The sequence below is a fragment of the Lolium rigidum genome, chromosome 7 (genome assembly GCF_022539505.1).
Source record: "Lolium rigidum isolate FL_2022 chromosome 7, APGP_CSIRO_Lrig_0.1, whole genome shotgun sequence".
Taxonomy (NCBI): domain Eukaryota; kingdom Viridiplantae; phylum Streptophyta; class Magnoliopsida; order Poales; family Poaceae; genus Lolium; species Lolium rigidum.
The window spans coordinates 160,884,102-160,905,562 of NC_061514.1; the positions used below are offsets into that span (position 1 = coordinate 160,884,102).

Below are 21,461 nucleotides of genomic sequence, written 5' to 3' on the forward strand. Positions count from 1 at the left end.
CCTATAAAAGCAAGCACTCCCTGGACGATCTCCTCACACCATTCGCTTCACCTCTTCCCTCTGATCATCCTCGAACACTTCCCCTCCTCAATTAGACGCTAGCTCGCCGGAATTTGATCGGAGTCTGCCGCCACGGTAGCTCGGCGAGGACGACGATTTCGACCACCGCAGCACCTCCCGCGGCCCTCGTTCGCCTCGCCGTCGTCTTCCACGTCGAACGCCCGCCTCGCCAAGTCCTGCCTGAGCCCAGGTACGCCGCCGACGACCCTCGCTGCCGCCGGTAGGGTTAGCTCTCCGGCGAGCCATGTCGAGGATGAGGACGACCCTCAGCCGTGCGATCGTCTTTTGATCCGACGGCCCTCCTCGCGTACCGTTTCGGGCTGGGAAACCACTGGCTGACAGTGGACCCCGCCGTCAGCCCCGCTCGTCCAGCGTGGCCGCCCACTGGGCTGGCCCGTCTAACCCCTCTGCGGCCCATTAGCATTTCCCGCCAAGCCCAGTATTTCGAATATGATTAAATCAATTTAGTTCAAATCCAATACTGCTGCCCACTTCAAATTTGAATAGTTTGAAATCTACTACACCAAATTTAACCAATCTTATATTTTTGGAAAGCTCATGAAATTATCTAAATAATGCCACTGGCCTCATGTCCAAATTCGAAATAAAATTTAAATGATAAAAATAACAAAACAGATACTTTACTAACTTCAAATAAATACTAAAAATTATCTATAAATGATTTTGAGTTGATTCCAACTCTAATAATTCACATTTGACATAATCTAATTGTTTATGCAAAAATATAGCATAGTTGTTTTGCATGATCATGGGCTAGAATCAAAATATTGGCTATGTAGTCAATACTAGCTCATTTAAACTATTTCCAATTTTAGGAATTTAAACCCATGAGGTGTAGCACCTCATTTAAATCTTCTCACAAGTAATATGAAGTAATGTGTTGACCTTTAAATGCTTAGGCTCCTACTTGTTCACTTGTAGAATTTAAATCAACATAGTATTTAAATTGCACTAGTTATTTAAATCACATGAGATGGTGAATCGCATTTAAATCCTTTTCTCAAATACTAAGTGTGAAGTGTTGACCTTGGTCAACATGGGATCATCCCTGGTTATGTGAGAATATTGCATCACCTCAATAATAGTTGTTACTAAATTAGTTACACCTATGTGTTAAATCTTATGAGAGGTATTCCTCTCATTTAAATCTTGTTCTCAAGTAATTCAACATGAGGTAGTAACCCTGGTCTATATACTCTCATATTGAGTTATTTGGTGGCATTAAATCACTATCATGCGAGTATTAAAATTGCATGAGGTATGGAACCTCATTTAAATCATTTTTCTCAAATGATAAGTATGAAGAGGTTGACTTTGGTCAACCTAGGTCATATATTATCCATAAGAGAAATTAAATCTTAAGAAGAATTCAATGAGAGGAAATTATTTCTCCCAAACCAAATAGAAACCCTAACCCACATTTTCAATGAGAGGAAATTTTCCTAATATTAAATAAGGAAACCCTAGCTTAATTTGAGAATAAATGTTAAGTAGTGATGCTAGATCAATTGAGTGAGCCATTAAGGCTAATTAAGAGTACTTAAGTATTGTTTGGTGATTGTATCCTCGTATTCGTTTTTAGACGCTAGTACCGGAGACTATCAAGAGGAGGAGGTATTCTACCAGGAGGAAGAGCCAGAAAACTTTGATCACCCCACCAATCAAGGCAAGCTAACACTCTTGCAAGGTTCCCTTGTGCAAAGCTCTACAAGAGCAAGGCACCAATATTTTTTTACTTTATGCTTAATGCTCCTATTTCCCAGTTTTACTTTACAAGCTTTTCTAAATTTTGTTTATCAAAGTTTACCTTTTTGATTCATGATTCACTTGGTTTAGATATAGAGTAGAACAAGAGCATCAAAGTTAGCCTAGAGCAAGACAAGCTAGTTAGCACCCCTCATGACTAGTTGCTAGTGCTAAACAAATAGAATTGACTACTCTAGATGGGATCATGTGAAATGAAATGACTTTGAAAAACCTTGGAATGATGAGTCATTCTATTGAAAGATTTTGAAGGTGAATATGACTGGTGAATGACTTGGTGAATTTTACCAAAAAAAACTGATGGTTGGGTTCGGATGCGATACCATTCCAATTTGAAAGTACCCCCACAATACCCAATATGGGTAAGGGCTTAACTAGAAATTTATGTGCTTTAGTATGGGTTCCCTCTAACAAGCGTCATCGGGGTTAGGCCGAGGGCTGCCTCCACAACAAACAAAACGATGCGATATGACGTGGAATGAGGTGAATGTCCGGCCCAAGCCCTGTGCAGTTCCCGCGTTGACTGCGGTTTTCACCGGGAGGCCAAGCTCATGGGGAGAGGTGCCTATACTAGAGTATGTAAGTGAAAGGTTATGGTTGGTAGTCCGCATACGGAGTATGGTAAATCAGGGCCAGTTAACCTTGACGGATTATTGCAAATATTGTGGCACAAGTGTACGACCTCTCGCAGAGTGTAGAACTATTCGAATAGCCGTGTCCACGGTTATGGACGGTTGGAAAGGCCATACTCGTTCCGTCATCAGACCCTTTTCAAAAAGGTGACATACTTGTGACTTGAATTTGAAAGGTGAATGGTGATTTTGAATTGAATCACAACAGAGTTGTGGGAATGACACTAATGTTCCCACTTGAGTTAGTTTAGCAAATGAAGAGTCTTTTCTAAATGTTTATGAAATAAACTTGGCTTTATGCAAATAAACTTAGAGCTTAGCACCCCCTTACTATAGTTTATAGTACTTACACTAGTATTAGTTTGCGAGTACTTTAAAAGTACTCATGGCTTTGTCCCTGGCTATTCAAATGGCCAGACTATGAAGGTGAACAGCAGTACGAGGAAGATGGACAGCAGGACGTCTACGACAACTAGGACCGCTCCCGACGTCAAGCGTTGGCCTCGTGGATTAGATAGCCACTACTACTTCGCTTCCGCTATTTGTGATGTTCGTTGATCGATAGATCAACTACTATTGTAATATTGGATCATGTGATCTACCTTTGTAAGACGATTATGTGTTGTAATAAATGATGACTCTATGATATTCAACTATTATGTCTCGCAACAACAATATTCCTGGGATTGCGATGTATGGCATAATAGGCATCTGGACTTAAAAATCCGGGGGTTGACAGATGGAGCCCATCACTTCGAATAGGAGAGACAGCATCGGGACGCCTTCAACAAGGGAGCGACACCCGCAGGTGCCGCCGTCACCGGCACAGGCCACTGCTATGTGCAGCTTTCGCTGAGGTCCAAACACCCGATCAAAGTTCCGGACGCCATCGCGAGGGCGTAGAGCAGACAAAGCAGAAACCGCTGCCGCGCCCCCAACCGAAGTCGCACTAAGCACTAGCCCCAACTAGACTCGAGCGCCAGGTGAACGCAGACTGGCTGGCAATGCCCGGCCAGACCCAGATCTAGACGTCGACGACGCTAGATCGGCGGCAACCCGACGACCCCACCATCCCCAGAGCGTCACCACCTGCGCGAACGCGACCAAACTGGTCGGAGGGGAAGTATACCAAAGCCGCGAGAGCAGCTGTAGCAGCGAGCATGCTGCCTACCCGGCGAGCACGCGCGGCCCAAGGACCCACTCCTGGATGGCCGGCAAGAACGTCGCCCACAACGACAACGAAACAGTCAGAAACCCCCAAGGTCCCGACACAGCTAAGCAGGGCCGCCGGACCCCGGCCACCGCGCAGGACGGACAACACGCTGCTCAGCCGACACCATCAACCCCAGCCGCGCGACGGCAGCATACACGGGAGGCCACGATGGGGAAGGCAAGGGTGTGAGGGCGACCGGGCCCACCAAGCCCAGATCTAGGCCCGCGGGCCAAGATCTGGCCGCCCCCAGGAGCATCCCCTGCAGCACCGGCGGCGGCGGCCAGAGGCTCCACCACCGCGCCCAGGCACGAGCTACGCCATGGCGGGAGCCCGCAGCAGCCGGGCCAGGGCCGGCGCCTTCTCCGCCGCAGAAACGAGGCCGCCCCGACGGAGCGTCCCTGCGCGCGGGAGAGAGAAGGCCGCCGCCGCCAGCACCGCCAGGGCTTTGCCCGGCGGCTCCCGCCGGCGGCGGCGACGAGGGAAGGTGTGGGGGGGAGGGGCGCGCGGGCGTGGGGCGGCGGCGCCCCGGCCGCCCTCGGGGGGGCGACGGGAGCGGGGGAGAGCGAATGGGAACGTTTCATCCATACTGCGGATTTTCTAGTTAACATAACACTTTATTCCCATATGCAATTATCATTACAGTGACATGCACTTGCTTTTCAAATATCTTATCCCACACCATCGACATAAAATCGCCAAAGCAGATCATTTTATCGGCTGACGCCTCTGGAGGAAGTGACATGTTGCTGACATCAAGACGAAGCAGTTTTCTTCGCGACGAATTCCCCCTGAGTTCTATATCTCCTTGCACCGCGTTCTGGCCTATATACATCTTGCATGTTCATGTTGTCATGTCAACAGGCAAGGAAGAACTGAAAACTCTGTCCTTTGCCACGGAAGAAGAATGAAAGATTATAGGCGGCACAGTGAGAATTCAAGATATTGAGAAGCCAACAAAACAATGAGTATGCGATGCATGACAAGAGATTTGGCTGATTTAAAGTTAGTGCACAGGGTAATGTAAAGCAGCAGCAGCATTTGTACAACGAGTCCACAAATTATTCCGAACCACAATCCCTTAATTTCAGATGCATTTTGTTAGATGTTTCTTGGAATCAGAACTATAAGTGAAACTAAAACTTTTTCATGTGGTAAGGGTGGTGAATTTAAAACCATTCCTCCAAAATGGTAGAAAAAGGCAAAACATAACGCTGCGGGAACACCGACAAGATAGTATGCACCGAGATTGACACAAGCACCAATCTTTTGCAAACCACAGCCCCTAATAACACCTGGAATATCAAGCATACCACATTGCAGTCAGTACCTTGAAAACAGTATTTGTTGAAAACAGTATTTGTTGTAATCACCTGGAATCGTTCATTGATCATCATATGCAAGTAGCTAGACACAGTAGCAACAAAAATAAGAACTGAGAGAAGACATTGTTCCGGCAAGAATTAGAGCATCCCCACTCGTTGGCGCTCCCCACGCCCAAATCCGGCGAAATTTTCGTCCGGATTGGAGGAAGATTTGGCGTGGGGAGTAGCAGTTTCCCAGCCGCGTGCCCAGGCGAAGTCGACGAGGCGAATTGAAAAAACAGAAACTTGACAAACTACGGCTAAAAACGGGTGAATATAGACTAAATTTAATGATATTTACTACATAACGGGCGGAGTTCATACATAGAGGCCGAATTCGACTATATTTCGAATTCGGCTAGGGAAATCCAAATGCTAATTTTAAAACACGGCGCTCTACATGCCCAAATGGCGGTAGAACACCGTGTAGTCGCCGCCGTCGTCGTCGGAGCCGTCGTCGTCGTCGACCTGCGGCGGCGCGGCCTGGCTGCTGCTGCCCTGGCCGGCGTCTCCCCACCGAGGCGGGGAAGGCTTGTACCATTCGTCGTCCGACGCTTCGAGGTCGACGAATGGGACGGCGGCGGCGGTTGGAGCGGCGGTTGGAGCGGCGGTTGGAGCGGCGGCGTGGCCGGCGCGGGCGGCGAGTCGCTGCGCGGCGGCCAGGTCCAACAGCCTCGCCTGCTGCTCCGCCTGCTGGCGCTCCCAGTCGCGCCTGGCCCAGTCCAGTGCGGCGTCGTCCGCGCGCTTCTCCTCCTCCATGTCCTGAAGCGATCTGGCGATCGCCTCCGCCATCGCTGCGTCCTCCGCGCGCTTCGCCTCCTCCTCGGCGAGCTGGTTTGCGGCGGCGGCCTCTTTCTTCGTCCTCTTCCGGCCGCCCTGCGGCGCGGAAGGCTGGTCGCGGATGACGAGGGCGCCGCTGCTGCGCCCTTCTGGTCGGCGGCGGAGACGCCGGCTCCTCCCCTTCACCGGCGCCAAGGACGACCTCGGCGCCGATCCGGAAGACGACGAGCTGGCAGCCATGCGCCGTGGCTGCCAGACGTTTCCCCGGCGGCGGCTCGTCGACGCCCTCGATGCAGGGGGCATCGTGAGCACCGGAAAGTTTCCGCCCTCAATGTGATCGAGGACGTTCGCCAGCGTTCTATCCGGCGCGCTCCACCACCGTCGTCGTCCCGCGGCGTTGTTGCGCGCAGGCGGAGGTGGCGGGCCGTCGTAGGCCGCCAGCTCCCGCTCCCACCGCCGAAGGAAGTATGAGTTCCAGCGCGTGTAGTTCTCGGGGTGGTGGCGCGGGTCGGCGCGCTCCTCGTCCGTCATCGTCAGCCGCGCCTCCTCGATGGCGGCGTCGAGGGCGTCGCCCTGAGGCGGCGGCGGGATTGGTACGCCGCCACGGCTGAGTCGCCACCCGCCGCCGGGAGGCCTCGTGTCGGGCGGGCAGGGGTACCCCGCCTGGTGGAGGAGGTGCCCCTCCCACTGACGGAGCGTCCGGCGGGGGAAGCCATTGGAGGCTGCGCCGTCGTCGTCGGAGAACGCCATCTTCGTTGGAGGTGGCCGGTGAGTGGAGGGGGAAAATGGAGGAAGAGTGGAGCAGGGGCGTCGCGGCGAGCGGCCTGGCCTTAAATAGGAGCGGCGGGCGCGGCGAGCGCCGGCGATTAATGCCGCGCGGAAGACGATGCGTGCGCGAATGACGATGCGACGGCATTAATTCGCCGCGTGGAAGCTACGCGGCCGGCGAATGCAGACCGGCGGCAGGCTTTCACAGCGCGCGGAAGACGATGCGATGAGGACGACGATCGGTTTCTCTCGCCGACAAGTTGGAGCCACCAGATGCGCGGGAAGTTGCCTCGCCGTTTCGCGCGCTTTCGTTTCGTCCGGAGTCCCCGAGCGCTCCCCGGGGGCCGGGGATGGCGTGGGATCGCCGGATGGATTTAGGCCCAAATCCGGACAAAAACGAGGAACCGGGGGCGCGACTGGGCCGAATTACGCCGTCCGGATGGAAAAAACGCTCGCCGGGGGCCTGTTCGGGGGGACGAGTGGAGATGCTCTTAGGAGACAAGAACATATGTACAATTCGTGGAGCACAATCCATAACTACCTGAAAGAACACATTGCATATCATCGAAAACAAATGCCATGCCCAGAATTGGCATCATTCTAGAAATGTATTCCACAACTTCCTTATCGTTGCTGTAAGCATACCCCCATACATTGCGCACCAAAATCATAACAAGACCTAATGATAAACCCGCCACGAGACCCAGAACCATGTTCACACGAGTAACCAGACGGGCAGCTTGTGGCCGCCCAGCACCAAGCTCGTTTGAGACACGGGTGCTAGAATGACAAGATGAATGATTAAATTAACACAGTAACTATAATATAAAAACAATCAATATAGGCATGACGAACTTTTATGTGTTTGAGTTGTTCAGTCTTACCTTATGGCTGCCCCAAGCCCGAACGGGATCATGAATACTAACGAACCTGTGTTTAGGCTGCAAGAATTTCCAAATTTTCTATCAGAGAAGTCAAACAGAATGTGACATGCCCCATGAATGTAACTCACCTGATGGACAATACTGATGCCTCGAGCTTAGGATTTGGGAGAAGTCCGGAGAGAAGTACCAGGAGTTCAAAAGACCACCACTCCAGACTGTGTACATGTAGGAACTGGCTTAATTGAAGATGGAACATGAAAGTATCTTCCTACAATTTGAGGGGAGAAATACTAAACTCAACAAAGCATAAGAGCAGATGGAATGGCAAGCCTCATAAAGATAAAAAGGTCACGGGACGCCTCCTTTCAGACCCCTGTCCAAGTGCTCTTACAGGAAGGGGAGACCCCTGATGTAGACAGCCAGGATGCATACATTGGCCAGGTAATGAGATGGCATTGGCCAAGGCAGCACCCTTGTTGCCCAGCCCAAGCATGTACACCAGCAACCAGCAGACAGGCACATGGCTCAGAGCCGTGACACCTGCGCTCATCATCACCGGGAGAACTATGTTTTGCGTCTGCAGGAACCGGACATGGCACTGCAGCAGTCCGTAAGCAAATAATGCTGGTATCAACCACCGGATGTAGCTCCCAGCCCCCATAGCAATCTCCGGGTCCTGGCCGATGAGCAGCAGAATCTGCCCGGTGTACCCCCAGACTATTGCAACCACAACGCTCACCATAGTAAGCACAAGGATTGCCCTCTGCTTGTAGATACCGAGAAGATGGTACTGCTTTGCCCCAAAGGATTGCCCACAGAGTGTGTCCAAGCTGCTCGCCATGCCAGACTAAAATGATCATGAACAGATAGAAGAATAGTATTCAAGTTGTGCTACTTGTTCAGGAGGTCCAACATACAGTATGTAAGAGATGAAATTGACATAATATACCAAAAAGCTGAATCCAGTGACACCTGCGAAGGAGGTAGCGATGGAGGCACTCGAGAGAGCGAGCTCACCAAGATGGCCAACAAACATGACTGATATCATCTGGAGTTCTGGACGACTTTCTGCAGGAGGCATCCGGCCATGAGAGGACCGGCAAGGTACAGCTGCTTCTTGACCTCAATCAGCACCGGGCTCTCTTTTGGCCATCCTTTCTTCTCGATGTTGCTCCCAACAAGGGGCTCCTCCATGTTGCTTGGTACCATACTTGAAACCTCACACTTCTCTTCTGAAAACGTTAGGTGTTTACAAGTGAAGTGAGAACGTATTTAACTATCTATCATGTTTGTGGAAGAACGCACCGATCAGCTTCATCAATACTATTATTGGCCGGCAACTCAGAGTACATATATTCAGCAAGGAAACCGGGACGAAAAGGAGGCATTATAGCAGCCAAGCTGAACATTGCTCAGCCAGTCAATTTCAGCATGCTTAAGTCAGGTGTAGTAATGGAACTCATGGGAGACAAACGAGGCACCTTGGCTGCCAAGTTCAACACATGTGAGTATCTAACATAATACACACTATCTGACGAACAAGAGCGGACGGAACTGTTAGCAAGACGAGCTCTACCAAGATAATAATGTCATTCTCACTGTCGTCCGCACTACAGATAAAGTAAAGCAAAAGGTGTAGATATTTTCTGGTAACAAAATCAATCACGGAACCCTCATCGTTGTCACTTTGTCACACTACTGTTTCAGCAGACCAATAATTCATGGAATTAGCAGTTCTAAATTCGGCCAATAGCCTGCACATGTGTGGAGTTGCTTTTTCTGTATGACTGTATCTGTGTGTTTTATTCTCTGATACTCACGTGCTATGGCATATAAAAAGGGAGCAACCCCCCAACGGCCATCAGTCTACGCAGACGATGCTATTGTTTTCCTCAAAACTTCGAGGAGGAGGCAGAAGCAACAAAAATTATTCTAGATTCGTTCGTGTAGAAAGTATCGATCCCTAGAATATTGTGTGTATTATGGTCATCCTCAATGGGTATATAAAGAGGTACAAAGGATGAGGATAGACTTAGAATACAAGATGATAAGTAACATCCTCATCAGTTGTAGCGGGAGTGAAGCGGACGACTGCGACTAGATTTAAAGTCTTGATCTTTCATCATCTTCTCCTCCTTGTCATCATCGGTGTCCCCTTATGGAGCCTTCTTTTCCCTCCCGCGGTCACAGCGGGAGTGTCGTGAACGCAAGTGACAACGCAGACACTTTTACTAGAGTTGTTGGCGATCGATGTGTGACGTAGCCATGATGTTGAGGTAGCCGAGTGTAGCCGTGGTCGAGGTAGTCATGGTCGATAATCTAATCATCGTAGGTGGTGTAGCCGCATTCGCTGGAAGCGCAAAAAATTACGAGGTTTTTTTTCTTCTTTTGGACGGAGCTGCGGGTTTTTGGGTGTTTTGCATCTTTTAGAGGCACTGCCGAGGGCGTCCTGTAGATGTGAGAGGACGCAGTCATAAGTGAGACCACGTGTTTTGTCAGGACTGGACGAAGCCTACCGAGCACAGAAAGGTTTTGCCAGGACCGTGTGCGCAGTTGTAGGGGCTATCACAATAGTGATGCTAGGTTATCGATGCAGTCTTAGCCGTCGAACGCGGTCGATGCCGTCGTCGGTCTCATGTCGTGGGACGCGGACAATGTCGGTGTTGTTGTCGTGTTGCCTTGCAGACTGTTAAAGGACATTGTAGTTGCATGTCAATCATGTTGACGATGTTGTGTGGTGGCGGCGGTGTGTTGCCGACGATGTCGATGATGACCACAGTGATGTAGGCATTGGCAAAGATGTGTCGGCAATGTCGGAGCAACTGGCGTGATGTAGTGGGTCGTCTCAAGACGTCCCTTGCAGTGATGATGGTATCGATGTCGTGCTGTCGGATAAGTCGTGTTCCACACCGGCCTGGCGTGTGGTTGACGTTGCTTCCCGTAGATGTGCTCGCTAAAGATCTTGGCTCGTAGGTGTCGTAGTCATACAGTTGTAGTAGATCGGCTCGGTAATTTCTCTGTGTCATCATGCGATTGTTGGTGCAGGTCCGCAGGTTCGTGTGAGGAAGATCCCACGTCGCACAGATACATGAACATGTTTCTAGAGTTATTGCAGGGCTAGACACTATTAGATAATTAGGTACAATTTCCATGATTAATTCTAGAATATTAAGCATGACGCTAGCAACTACTAACATGTAAAACTCGAACATACTAGATGCATTAATCAACATGAACAATAGCAGGGTATACAATTGTCAACACCCGGATTTTTAAGTCCAGATGCCTATTATGCCATACATCGCAATCCTAGGAATATTGTTGTTCCGAGACATAATAGTTGAATATCATAGAATCATCATTTATTACAACACATAATCTTCTTACAAAGGTAGATCACATGATCCAATATTACAATAGTAGTTGATCTATTGATCAATGAACATCACAAATAGCGGAAGCGAAGTAGTAGTGGCTATCTAATCCACAGGCCAACGCTTGACGTCAGGAGTAGTCCTAGTTGTCGTAGACGTCCTGCTGTCCATCTTCCTCGTACTGCTGTTCTCCTTCAAAGTCTGTCCATTTGAATAGCCAGGGACAAAGCCATGAGTACTTTTAAAGTACTCGCAAACTACTACTAAGGTAAGTACTTATCAATTTTAGTAAGGGGTGCTAAGCTCTAAGTATATTTGCATAAAGCCAATTTTAGTTCACAAACATTTAGTAAAAGCCTCCTCATTTGCTAACTAACTCAAGTGGGAACATTAGTGTCATTCCCACCACTCTGTTGTGATTCAAGTCAAATTCAACATTCACCTTTCAAATGCAAAATCACAAGTCATATGTCACATTTTTGAAAATGGTCTGATGACGGAACAGTATGGCCTTTCCAACCGTCCTTAACCGTGGACGCGGCTATTCGAATAGGTTTACGCTCTGCAGAGGTTGTACGCTTGTGCCACAACTGTTGATTACATCCGTCAGGAGTAACCCTGAATAATCGTAACTCAGTACGCGGATCATCAACCATAACCTTTCACTTACATATCCTAGTATAGGCACCTCTCCCCATGAGCTTGGCCTCCCAGTGAAGACAGACGGTCAGCCTGGGAACTGCACAGGGCTTGGGCCGGACATTCACCTCATTTCGCGTCATTTCTCCTCATTTCTTTTGTTGTAGAGGCAGCTTTCGGCATAACCCGATGACGCTTATTTAGAGGGAACCCATACTAAGACACATAAACTTCCAGTTAAGCCCTACCCATAATCAGGTATTGTGGGGGTACTTGTAAATTGGAATGGTATCGCATCCGAACCCAATCATCAGTTTTCACCAAAATTCACCAAGTCATTCATGTCATATTCACCTTCAAAATCTTCTAAAGGCAAATCACATGTTCCCATCTAGAGTAGTCATTTTTAGTTATTTAGCAATAGCAACTAGTCATGAGGGGGTGCTATCTAGCTTTATTTGCTCTAGGCTAAATTTTATACTCTTGTGCTAAACTAGACCAAGTGAATCATGAATCAAAAGTAAACTTTGAAAGACAAAAAGCAAAAATAATTGCAAGGTAAAAACATGGGATAGGTAATACATAAAATTAAAGTGTGATGGTGCCTTGCTCTTGTAGAGCTTTGCATCAAGGTGGTTAGCAAGAGTATTAGCTTGCCTTGGTGGGGATAGGAGTCAAAGTTTTCCTCCTCCTCTTGAGAGTAGCTTCCCTCCTCCAGGTATTCCTCGTTACTAGCATCTATATACGAATACGAGGTACACAATCACCACACAAATACTTACATGCTAGACTAAAACACACAAAAGGGTTCACACAACTAATTCTAGCATCACTTCAAGCATGGTATGGTGAATTACTTGGTTGGTTCTTATTTAAGAGAAAAATAATTTCCTCTCATTATAAGTATTTATTTGATTTGCTATCTAAGTCTTTGGAGAGAATAATTTCCTCTCATTAAATCCTACCAAGATTTAATCTCCACAAATAATAATAAGGTATGAAATATAAGTTGACCATGGTCAACATTCCATATCTATTATGAGGGAGTATAATTTAAATGAGGTGCTACACCTCATACAATTTAAAACTAACATTTAAATGGTTTAAAATCTCTAAGTAATAACAATCAGAGGTTTATTAGCCTAAGGTCATTTTCTCTTATTGTATTACTTAGGATCAAGATTTAAATGAGAGAGTAGCTCTCATACTATTTATAAGATTCAAATTCCCAAAATTTAAATGCACTAGAAATGGCTACATAGCCATTATTTTGATCCAGTACATGATCATGCAAACAACTTGGCTATATTATTGCATAATCAAATAGAGTACAACATTTGTGATTTATGAGAGTTGGAATCGACTCAAAATCATTTTTGGTTGAAATTTAAATAAAGTTTCAATTTGTAAAAGTCCCTGTCTTGTTATTTTTATCAGTTTAATTCTACTATGAAATTGGAGATGGGACCAGTGGCATTGGATAGATAATTTCCTTAGCTTTCCAGAGATATAAAATTGGCTAAATTTGGTGCAGTGGTTTGAAAGTTATTCAATTTGGAAGTGGACACCAGTATTGAATTTGAACTGAAACTATTTCAACGAAATTTGAATTCGTGGGCTGCGCGGGAAATGGAAACGGGCCAAAACGAGTTTAACTCGCAACGCACGGCCCAGCAAGCATCGGGTGCTACTGGGCCGCCCTGACGAGGTGGGGACCACCCGTCAGTGGCTATTAAACCAGCGAAACGGTACGCGTGATGTGCACCGTCGGATTAGAAAGGGATCGAGCGGTCGAGGATCGTCGTCGTCTCCGACGAGATCCCGACGTGCTGGCGGCGTGACCAGGGGGTCGGAGGGCGTACCAGGCCGCTGGTGATCGAGGGCAAGCTGCTCGGTGAAGTGGAAGTAGATGAGGAAGTCCCTGGTACAGCGGCGGAGCTCGGCGAGGCTCCAGTCGATGTAGATGTTTCGTGAGCTCCAGCGGCTACGAGCTTGCAATTGGAGCTTCTCCGGCGAGGTGGTATCGAATTGATGGGTGGAGAAGAGGCAGGGATGAGAGGGGAGCAGATGGTGTGAAGAAATGGAGCTCAAAGCTCCTCTATTTATAGCGGATGAAGGGGTGCCGCGGGTGCTGCGAAGGGGTGTCCATGGTGCGGCGTCTACGTTGATCGAAGGGGCAAGGCGAGGACGGCTATGCGTAGGCGTCGTCCTGGCGATGCTCAACGTGCAGCGAGCGCAGAGAAAAGAGGATGGGAGCGATCGGGCGCGTGCTCATCATGCCACGGTACCCGCGGTACTTCTCCGGCGAGGACGACGGTGACGGTGCAGGGGCATGCTATGGACGTTGTCTAGCTTGTAGAGGGTGGTGAGTAGATGCTTGACGCAGTGATAGCTGGTGCAGGGGAGGACGACGATGCTCGAGCGCGCGACGTACTGGCGCGGCCAGAGCACGCTCACCGCGTGCACTGGCATGCACTGGCAACGTTTTGGACGCGGCGCGTCTGGCCAATGCCGTGCCTTGGCGAGGCTCGGCCGTGTACTGGCAGGATCGTGGTGATGAGTAGATGCTCTGGGACATGGTGGTGCTGAGAGAGGGAGGCCAGAGAGAGGGTGACCAAAGGTGGCCGGCATGGTACTTGGCATGGGCTTTTCTCTCATTTTCTTCACTTTAATCGACCAAGGAAAGGATGAGTCTTGATGCAGGGGATGCAGGAGGAGCTAATGATCACGAATTAAAAGTGGTTTAGGCAAGAAACCAGTGTGTAATAGGGTGAAACCAAATTCTGGAAAGTTGCCTGCAAGCTGTTCGGAGAAATGGCCGCAAGAACATTTTTGAAGAATTTTGGAAATCTTTTTGGTGAGTCTCAAACATATAATTAATGTGAGAGATTGGTGGTGGTGGTATTCAATTTGGAGCTGTTTTGCAAAAAAATTCAAAATGGGGTCATCTTCACTTTGATTCAAAGTCACCACTTGTCAAATCCCTATTGGTCAACCTGGTCAAAGTTAGCAATGGTGGTCAACATCAAAGTTGTTGACTTTGACATGGTCTTGGATGAGGTGGCAATGGTTGACCAAGTTTAGTTTAAGAAAGAATAAAACCAGAGGGGTAAAGTGAGGAAGATGTTAAAAAGTGCACATATGACCATGATCATATGTGAGATGGTTTTGAGAAATATTTTGATTTGATTCTGGTTTCTTTGATGCATTTGGGTTTTTTTGAGTTATATAAGTATTTTAGAAACCAAAGATCAAGCAATGGTGGCCTTTGGTGATGATTTGCAAAATTGGCCCTATGTGTATGTGAGGGTAAATGGGATTTTCTCCCTATTTGATTTCTCTTCTTTTGATTTGATTTTTTTTGACTCCAAAGTGATTCTTATTAGTTTAGGAACATTTCCAAACCATTGAAATCATTCCAAAAGGTCTAGTTCAAAGATTTGCAAAATGGCCATAGCACATAAGAGGTAATGTGTCAATTTTTCTTAATCTTGTAAATTGTTTCCCCTTGCTTTACTTGGGCATGGGTTAGGGTCAATTTAGTGTTATATTAGGTTTATAGAGGGTTTTCCATCATTTGGGTAAGGTTTAAAGGCATAGAACAAGAAGTGGGTATTATGGCTAAGTGTCACATATGCCTCTATGCATAGGTCGCATTTGATTTTTAATTTGACTTGGCTTGCCCCAATTGGTGTTGTTGAGTGTTGAAATGGTATAGGGGAGTGATCCAACCCTTCACAACATGTCTTAGGGTCAAGATCCTCAAATTCACAAATTTGCATTTGTTCTCATATGACTCTATGGCATTTTTAGTTTCTTTTTATTTTCTTTGGAAACAACTTGAATTAGGTTTGATAAGCACTAGGTAAGGGTTATGAAGGTTTTCCAAACCTCTACACAAGGTAGAAAAGCTTAGGGTAAAGTTTCACAAAAATAGCCATAGGCACATCTGCCTTTTTCTTATTTAATTTCCTTTTATTTTATTTAAACTTGGTGATGAAAAGAGGGGTGAGGTTTTAGGGTTTAAGATAATTTCAAAATACTTTAACAAGCAATCATGGCAATAGCACAAGAATTAAGCAAGATCACTAGGTATCAAACTTAATTGAATAAAAGTTTTTGTTGGTTCCAAAATTTGGAACAAGGGAAATTCCTTGGTTTTGTTTCGAAATTTTTGGGATGTTACAAACCCTTCCCCCTTAAACAAATCTCGTCCCGAGATTTTAAGAAAAGTTAGGTTCCTAAGAGGGATTGAGCATTTTGATTAATAGGAAGACATACTTGGCATGGTCTGGGGTGCTTCCTGGGCTTCAGTGGCATTCATGTGGTAGAGGCGGCCGTTGTTGTTGTTCTGGTTCCTTCTTGCTGCAAAGCGGCGTTGTTGCTGAGCCGGTGCTGCGGTATTGGCGGCAATCTTGGCAAGCTTCTTGGGGCACTCATTGGAGTAGTGACCCACAACTCCACATTCATAGCAGTTTACAGTTGACTTGTCCTTCGGGGTGACGGGGATGGCATTGCTTCCAGTCCTCGGGCCAGTGTTGGTGTTGTTGTTGTTCCCATTGTTGCTGTTGCTGTTGGGGTTGTTGTTGTTGTTGTGGTTGTTGTTGTTGTTTCCTCCGGGCTTCGGGGGTCCTCCGTTGTTGTTGGTGTAGTTGGGGCGATAACTCTGAGCAGCTGGCTTGTTGTGTCTTGGGGTGAATCCTCCAGAGGAGTTGTTGCGGTACTTCTGGGTGTGGTGGGGTCCATTCTGGTTCATCATTCTGCGCTTGCGGTTCTCATTGGCCTGATGCAGCTTTCCTTCCATCTGTATGGCTGAGTCCACCAGGGTTTCGAGGTCAGCGAACGGAATGTTCACTAACACAGTTTGAATCTCGTCATGCAGTCCGTTCAGAAATCTTTCCTTCCTCTTCTCGTTAGTGTCGGTCTCATCCGAGGCGTACCTTGACAGAGTGAGAAACCTGTCGCGGTATTCCACCACGGACATCCTTCCTTGCTTGAGTTCACGGAACTCGTCTCTCATCTTCTTGATCAGTCCTTGGGGCACATGGTATTTGCTGAACTTCAGCTTGAAGTCTTCGCAGGTCATCATTTGCCCCGCATTCATTGCACGGGCACTTGTCCACCAGGCTCTGGCAGGTCCTGACAGGTAGTGGGTGGCGAACAGTACCTTTTCTGTGGCTTCAACTCCTGCAACTTCGAGGTTGTTCTCCATTGTCTGGAGCCAGTCATCAGTGTCAAGTGGCTCTTCAGTGTTGCTGAATATTGGAGGGTTGGTGTTCTGAAAATTCTTCAGTTTTGACCCAGGGTGGTCGTGGTTTCCATGGCCGTTGTTGTTCTGAGAAATTTGCTGCAGTGCAGCAATGTTGGCTTGGCGTTCAGCTCTCTCGCCTTCTCGGTCTGCCATCATCGTCTGCAGCATCTGCATCATGGCATCTTGGGTGGCACTACGGGTTGGTGGGGCCATCTGAACATTGAGGTAGATGATAAGATAAGAGGGAAATTTCTATGGTTTGTTTTGTTAAAGTTTTAAAAGTTCATAACTTGAAAAATTGAGTAGTGTTGCGGGGGTAAAAACCAACAACACTTTTTCATTCATACCAAACATCACATATTACAAAGCTAACACACCGTTGGTTTGAAGAACCATTTATTCGCTCTACGATACAAGGGGATCCTGATACAACTCACACCTACTTAAGTGCTGGGGTGATACTACTCTTCAGGGTGGAAGTCTTCGTCTTCACGGGTGATGTGCTTGGCGAGAGGCGAGGGCGTTGTCCAAATCCCTGCTGGTTTTGTACCTCCTGAAGTCCTGGGGTGCTACATAGGGGTTCATCTCCGTGTGCGGGGGCATGGTCATCGGTCTTCCCATGGGGTCATGTCTTGGGTAGTAGATGAAGCGAGTGTTCTTAATCTTGTTCTCATTTTGTCCACACAGACGGGAAATTGCTTCTTGCATGGCTCTGACTAGTCCTTCCTTCCAAGTGTCTCCCGTTACAGAAAACCAGATGGTTTCCCATACCGGGGCTCCAAGCTTTCTTCGTAGATCAGTAGAAACTTCCCACCGAGGTGGTTCCCCGGAGTGGTTGTTGAGGGGTATTCCGAAGAACTCGGGATATGGGTGTCCTAGATAGTCCACTAGTTGCTTCAAATCCTTTTCGAACCTTAGGTCGCCTCCGGGACCAAGCTGATAGAACTCCCATTGGTACTCCATCTGTGAGCAATTAAGATAAGTAAGTTAAAGAAGTAGTCAAGTGTGCAAAATTTTATGTAGGCTTGCAAAGAAAGTAGAGTATAGATTTCTCATTTTTGAAAAAAAAATCTCAAGGATAAGAGTAAGAACAAGTTTTCACAAATATTCACTTAATTGGTTTTTGAAACTAAGTTTTTCAGACGTCCATTCTAACTAGGGTCTCCTAAGGTCAAACAATGGCTCTGATACCAACTTGTCAACACCCGGATTTTTAAGTCCAGATGCCTATTATGCCATACATCGCAATCCCAAGAATATTCTTGTTGCGAGACATAATAGTTGAATATCATAGAGTCATCATTTATTACAACACATAATCGTCTTACAAAGGTAGATCACATGATCCAATATTACAATAGTAGTTGATCTATTGATCAACAAACATCACAAATAGCGGAAGCGAAGTAGTAGTGGCTATCTAATCCACAGGCCAACGCTTGACGTCAGGAGTAGTCCTAGTTGTCGTAGACGTCCTGCTGTCCATCTTCCTCGTACTGCTGTTTTCCTTCGAAGTCTGGCCATTTGAATAGCCAGGGACAAAGCCATGAGTAATTTTAAAGTACTCGCAAACTATTACTAAGGTAAGTACTTATCAATTTTAGTAAGGGGTGCTAAGCTCTAAGTTTATTTGCATAAAGCCAATTTTAGTTCACAAACATTTAGTAAAAGCCTCCTCATTTGCTAACTAACTCAAGTGGGAACATTAGTGTCATTCCCACCACTCTGTTGTGATTCAAGTCAAATTCAACATTCACCTTTCAAATGCAAAATCACAAGTCATATGTCACATTTGTGAAAATGGTCTGATGACGGAACAGTATGGCCTTTCCAACCATCCTTAACCGTGGACGCGGCTATTCGAATAGGTTTACGCTATGCAGAGGTTGTACGCTTGTGCCACAACTGTTGATTACATCCGTCAGGAGTAACCCTGAATAATCGTAACTCAGTACGCGGATCATCAACCATAACCTTTCACTTACATATCCTAGTATAGGCACCTCTCGCCATGAGCTTGGCCTCCCAGTGAAGACAGACGGTCAGCCTGGGAACTGCACAGGGCTTGGGGCGGACATTCACCTCATTTCGCGTCATTTCTCCTCATTTCTTTTGTTGTAGAGGCAGCTTTCGGCATAACCCCGATGATGCTTGTTTAGAGGGAACCCATACTAAGACACATAAACTTCCAGTTAAGCCCTACCCATAATCAAGTATTGTGGGGGTACTTGTAAATTGGAATGGTATCGCATCCGAACCCAATCATCAGTTTTCACCAAAATTCACCAAGTCATTCATGTCATATTCACCTTCAAAATCTTCTAAAGGCAAATCACATGTTCCCATCTAGAGTAGTCATTTTTAGTTATTTAGCAATAGTAACTAGTCATGAGGGAGTGCTATCTAGCTTTATTTGCTCTAGGCTAAATTTGATACTCTTGTGCTAAACTAGACCAAGTGAATCATGAATCAAAAGTAAACTTTGAAAGACAAAAAGCAAAAATAATTGCAAGGTAAAAACATGGGATAGGTAATACATAAAATTAAAGTGTGATGGTGCCTTGCTCTTGTAGAGCTTTGCATCAAGGTGGTTAGCAAGAGTATTAGTTTGCCTTGGTGGGGATAGGAGTCAAAGTTTTCCTCCTCCTCTTGAGAGTAGCTTCCCTCCTCCAGGTATTCTTCGTTACTAGCGTCTATATACGAATACGAGGTACACAATCACCACACAAATACTTACATGCTAGACTAAAACACACAAAAGGGTTCACACAACTAATTCTAGCATCACTTCAAGCATGGTATGGTGAATTACTTGGTTGGTTCTTATTTAAGAGAAAAATAATTTCCTCTCATTATAAGTATTTATTTGATTTGCTATCTAAGTCTTTGGAGAGAATAATTTCCTCTCATTAAATCCTATCAAGATTTAATCTCCACAAATAATAATAAGGTATGAAATATAAGTTGACCATGATCAACATTCCATATCTATTATGAGAGAGTATAATTTAAATGAGGTGCTACACCTCATACAATTTAAAACTAACATTTAAATGGTTTAAAATCTCTAAGTAATAACAATCAGAGGTTTATTAGCCTAAGGTCATTTCCTCTTATTGTATTACTTAGGATCAAGATTTAAATGAGAGAGTAGCTCTCATACTATTTATAAGATTCAAATTCCCAAAATTTAAATGCACTAGAAATGGCTACATAGCCATTATTTTGATCCAGTACATGATCATGAAAACAACTTGGCTATATTATTGCATAATCAAATAGAGTACAACATTTGTGATTTATGAGATTTGGAATCGAGTCAAAATCATTTTTGGTTGAAATTTAAACAAAGTTTCAATTTGTAAAAGTCCCTGTCTTGTTATTTTTATCAGTTTAATTCTACTACGAAATTGGAGATGGGACCAGTGGCATTGGCTAGATAATTTCCTTATCTTTCCAGAGATATAAAATTGGCTAAATTTGGTGCAGTGGTTTGAAAGTTATTCAATTTGGAAGTGCACACCAGTATTGAATTTGAACTGAAACTATTTCAACGAAATTTGAATTCGTGGGCTGCGCGGGAAATGGAAACGGGTCGAAACGAGTTTAACTAGCAACACACGGCCCATCAAGCATCGGGTGCTACTGGGCCGCCCTGACGAGGTGGGGACCACCCGTCAGTGGCTATTAAACCAGCGAAACGGTACGCGTGATGTGCACCGTCGGATTAGAAAGGGATCGAGCGGTCGAGGATCGTCGTCGTCTCCGACGAGATCCCGACGTGCTGGCGGCGTGACCAGGGGTTCGGAGGGCGTACCAGGCCGCCGGCGATCGAGGGCAAGCTGCTCGGTGAAGTGGAAGTAGATGAGGAAGTCCCTGGTACAGCGGCGGAGCTCGGCGAAGCTCCAGTCGATGTAGATGTTTCGTGAGCTCTGGCGGCTACGAGCTTGCAATTGGAGCTTCTCCGGCGAGGTGGTGTCGAATTGATGGGTGGAGAAGAGGCAGGGATGAGAGGGGAGCGGATGGTATGAAGAAATGGAGCTCAGAGCTCCTCTATTTATAGCGGATGAAGGGGTGCCGCGGGTGCTGCGAAGGGGCGTCCATGGTGCGGCGTCTACGGTGATCGAAGGGGCAAGGCGAGGACGGCTATGCGTAGGCGTCGTCCTGGCGATGCTCAACGTGCAGCGAGCGCAGAGAAAAGAGGATGGGAGCGATCGGGCGCGTGCTCATCATGCCACGGTACCCGCGGTACTTCTCCGGCGAGGACGACGGTGACGGTGCAGGGGCAGGCTATGGACGTTGTCTAGCTTGTAGAGGGTGGTGAGTAGATGCTCGGCGCAGTGATAGCTGGTGCAGGGGAGGACGACGATGCTCGAGCGCGCGACGATGCGGCGCGGCCAGAGCGCGCTCACCGCGTGCACGGGCGTGCACTGGCAACGTTTTGGACGCGGCGCGTCTGGCCAATGCCGTGCCTTGGCGAGGCTCGGCCGTGTACTGGCAGTATCGTGGTGATGAATAGATGCTCTGGGACATGGTGGTGCTGAGAGAGGGAGGCCAGAGAGAGGGTGACCAAAGGTGGCCGGCATGGTACTTGGCATGGGCTTTTCTCTCCTTTTCTTCACTTTAATCGACCAAGGCAAGGACGAGTCTTGATGCAGGGGATACAGGAGGAGCTAATGATCACGAATTAAAAGTGGTTTAGGCAAGAAACCAG

At 47.0% G+C, this 21,461-nt stretch overlaps 1 pseudogene; it reads right to left on the bottom strand.

The window, feature by feature from the left end:
• Nucleotides 1-4,275: 4,275 nt before the first annotated feature.
• Nucleotides 4,276-9,004, bottom strand: LOC124675142 (annotated as a pseudogene).
• Between the last annotated feature and the right edge of the window lie 12,457 nt (nucleotides 9,005-21,461).